Raw genomic sequence first — 4,125 nt, 5'->3', positions numbered from 1 at the left:
TCTGCATCTGAGGAAAGGCTCCCCAGGTGCCACCCAGTGGGATGCTCCACTATGTAAAAGCTCCTTCACTATGTCAACATCTCTCTCTTAAAAAAGAAATGGCTCCCACGAGATTTTCACCCCCTGCCCAGTCATGACATGGGCATCAGTGAGAAGACAAGTTTGCGATGCTCGCTCTGTGCACAGACCTGTGGTGGGGCTCTCGGGGCATCCTTGACTGGTCTCCCCATACCAAGCACCCTCAGAGAGGAGCACTCTCACAGACTCAGTGTATCCCTCAGCAGCATGAAACACAGACCCACCTGGTGTGACCCCACTGCTGCTGTTAGAAACATGCCATAAAGCAGCAACTGGTTTGCGCTGGTGGCCCCATGAGATGTGGTGCCATATGATGATGGTGACCAGTAATAAGTTGTTTGTCTTTTCATTTCTGATAGCTTTGTTTGCATGTAGTCCCAACAGGAAGAAAATAAAATAAATAATTAAATAAAGTGGTCTAAATCACCAAATAAACTGTTCTTTCCAGGTCTTTTATTCTGTCCTTCCTGCAGTGAGGAGGATATTCAGACAGAGAAGTGAACACGAAATCTGTTCCAGATGGTAACAGAGTATCAGAGTTTTGGGGCAAGAAATATCTTTTCAAAAGATGTTTAACTAAGAATGTCTTGGTAATGATAAGTGTGGATTTTGAGAAAGTGTGTTCAACATTTCTAAACCAAAATGCAATTTGCAAATCAACTTTGAAGTTGATGTTCTGAAAAATCTCTGAGACTTAGTTACTGGTCTGATATCTTGCTCTTCAGGAAACTCTGCTATACATAAATCATTGACAGTAATGCTCTGTGTTAAATATCATTCTGTTAAGATAACTAGTTTGGTATGCCTTGTCTGGAGGGGGAGAAATAGGGGAAGAAGGCAAGGCAAGGCAATATATTTTAGGAATTATTCTATTATTAATTATTCTAACTTTTATTTTAATCTTCAGCTTTAATTTGGCTTTATAATGCTATGTAATCGATTTATTTCTGAGTTTTAAGCCATATAGAAAGTTATCAAAGGTATTGATTTTAAAAGAAATTGCAGGTAATTCAGTTGCATAAGGTTGAGAAAGAAAAATCCAAATGTCAAGTGGAGTTAAAGAAAGATCAAGAAGATGTAAAGCTGTGGGATTTTGTCTTCAAAACCATGATCTTTTAGACAGACAATTAAAGGAGTGGCTGAAAATAATGGTTTGGGATGGTTTTGGAGGCATCTAAGGAAATACCATTAGTAGCTGGCAAACTGTAAAGCCACCATTAAAAATAACCTTGAACTTGGTATCATTTTCATAGAAGATCTGTCCTAAAAAAAAAGCACTACAGATCCGGCCAGAAAAAACTGAAAAATCTTTCCTGTCTGCTTCACTGGGTGTCTACAGGATAACAGCATGCTCTGCCTCAGTGAAAGTTAAAGAGTGATGTCCATAGGGCAAACAGGCATTGAGTTATCTACAAACTCATTGCTTCCAAACCTTTAGGGAGACAAAATCCTTTTGACTTTATTGAATGTGCATTTCTGCCTAATCTCCCACCAGCCTTTTCTTAGCATTACCTGTGGCTGCAGAATTGACCCTGGGCTCAAGCCGAGCTCTCCCCTTGCAGCAAGTTGTAACTTCTGGAAACAAAATGTAACAGCACTCCAGGTACCTGTGTGAACAAAGTGGACATCAGTGCACTGCATAAGAGCATCCTCAAGCCACATGGCATCCAAAAATAATAATTCCCAATCATAATATGCATTTACAGGGTCAGAAGTTAAATTATTTCTATCTCATCATCATTACATTGCAGTCTTCCATAACCAATTAGAGCCTCAGAAAAAAATGAGCTTTTTTGTTTGTTTGTTTGCCTTAAAAAGTAATACTTAGGCTTTACTTCAGTAAGCCATCTGAGTTTATTCTTAGGTTTAATTTCAGACCATTCTGCAAGGAACATCACTACAGCTTAACAGCTATGGTGTAATTAAGAAACACATTGGGGACAAGCTTCGGACTGCCAGTTTCACTTAGGAAAACTGTAGGCTTGTTACTCTGAGGGAAAAATTAGGAATATTGAAGGAGGGGTTCCTTCTGCCAAGCTTTAATTGTCTAAGCATACTCAGTGCATGGCAAGCAGCAGACAACTCCAGAGAGGAATGCATGTCACTTAGAGATTCAACTTGGATGAAATAATCAGGGGATCCAAAATCACACTGTCTTGTCTTTAGTGATGCAGAAATGTACGTATCTGAAGAAATAAAATCTTCAGAATCCCTCTGTCCTCTTTTTCTGGTTTATTTCCTCCTCAACTTGTCCACTGGATTGAAGAGACATGCTGCTGCAAACCAGACTCTTTTGGTCCTCACTGCTCCTGCATGATACCCCCTCCTTCAGACCACGGTGCCCTGCTGGCTGTGGGGGGAATGGGAGATGCTCAGTTAGTCTTCCACTTGTGTTTCCCAACAGCTCCCAAGAAACCCTTTCTTCTGTAACCCTTTCTTCTATGTCCTGTTATTGTGTGACCTTCTGATCAGCTTCACCAAACAAAGCTGATCCATATATATCTCCTCTTTCTGGACAGTTAAACTCAAGAAATGCTTCTCCCAGTGTTTTTGTTTCTTTGTTTGTTTTTGTTTTTTAAATGCACCTCTTCTTCATCTCTGGGCAGAAAAGTCAATAGCTGAGATACTTGCTTAACCACTGCTTTGGATGCTAGAATGAAAACTTAGAGGTTCAGTCCTATCAATTTTTCAAATGCCTGCTGAGCTACATGGCAAAATAATGTCTTTAGTAAGGCTAATTCAAAACATAACATGAATTATATTTTTATAAAACATGCTTGAATTTATTGGTTAATATATGAATACTAGAGTCTTCCACAAGAAGTTTCCAAACTTAGAAGCAGGTAAGGAATCATGCAGCTCTCCTTTCTATTGTTCTTTTTCTTCCTAGCCCTGTACCACAACCACATATGAAACATGAAATATAACAGTTCCCGAGCTTTCTCTGGTTTTTGGCCCATCACAATTACAGGAACACCTGCTCCGGATGACTCTGTGTTCATCCACCGTGGGCAGGGCTCCATATTTCTCACTAGTCATCACTGGTTGCAAATCAGGGACAGTCAAAAACATGTTGAGGCAGCAGGGCAAATCTGGGGAAGATTTTAAACAATCCATAGGCTTTGTATCGTTTCCATTACTTCCTAAGATATGGCTTTGTGCTTTTTGTTGTCTATTTTACATTTTGGAGGTCTATTGCATTCTCTAGAGTACATTGCTGTTTTAAAACCACAGTTGCATAAGTCACATAGACACACAGAAACAATGGCAAAAAAATAACAATAAAAAATGAAACAAATACAAGGTTTAAAGAAAACTAATTAGTACTGTGCCACATGACTTCCTAAGAGGTCCCAGGTATAACTATCAAAACAGAGCTAAGGGGGAAAGACAGAAAGGCAGTCATTGCTACCACACCATGAATAGATGAAGATACCCATTACCTCACTTGTAGTCAGTCATAAGCTGTCCTAAGCCTGCAGGTATTTGCATGAAACACATCAGGCTGCTTGGACTTACCAGGCTCCAGCACAAGTGGGTTTGAGTTTATGCATAAACATAAGCCCTGTAATGGGTCTCAGGCTCCTTAAATGCTGTTCCCCATCTTTCAGGTGTATCCTATTTGCAAAAAGGAGACTGTGGGCACAAACCAGGTGTACCTGAAATTGTACAATCTCCAGGGAGCTAAAGATGCATTTATTTGCATGGTCCCACCTCCCTGGTCTTCCTTTGCTTCTCAGTAATACCCTGCAAGATAGAGCAGGAGCAGGTTCCTTCACTGTGCCCCTCACTTTTAGTTGGTTCAAGTGCGGCTCACCGCAGGTACTAGGTTATCCCAGCCTGTCATTGCCATGCTTTAAATCATGCTGATGCCTTTTTCTTCTACTGGCTCCCTGCCAAAGGAGCAGAGCTGCCTGCTGTGCTGGGTACTGACACCGTAACAGTCACGTATGCAAGCAAAACACTTCCTCTTTTCTCCCTATTTTGATATCCCATTACGGCAGCAGGAGGGAAGGCGGGGCAAAGACACGCTCGGATAACCGGGGG

At 40.9% G+C, this 4,125-nt stretch overlaps 1 long non-coding RNA gene across 1 annotated transcript; it reads right to left on the bottom strand.

The window, feature by feature from the left end:
• Positions 1-519: 519 nt before the first annotated feature.
• Positions 520-3,629, bottom strand: LOC118165360. The gene is made up of 3 exons (XR_004750011.1): positions 3,598-3,629; positions 2,136-2,428; positions 520-1,685 (listed from the first exon to the last, which is right to left on the bottom strand). It is a non-coding gene; the product is annotated as an uncharacterized LOC118165360 (long non-coding RNA).
• Between the last annotated feature and the right edge of the window lie 496 nt (positions 3,630-4,125).

The sequence above is a fragment of the Oxyura jamaicensis genome, chromosome 3, assembly GCF_011077185.1.
Source record: "Oxyura jamaicensis isolate SHBP4307 breed ruddy duck chromosome 3, BPBGC_Ojam_1.0, whole genome shotgun sequence".
NCBI classification, from domain to species: Eukaryota; Metazoa; Chordata; class Aves; order Anseriformes; family Anatidae; genus Oxyura; species Oxyura jamaicensis.
The sequence above is the reverse complement of the archived record's forward strand: the minus strand, read 5'-3'. Positions and strand labels throughout refer to the sequence as shown.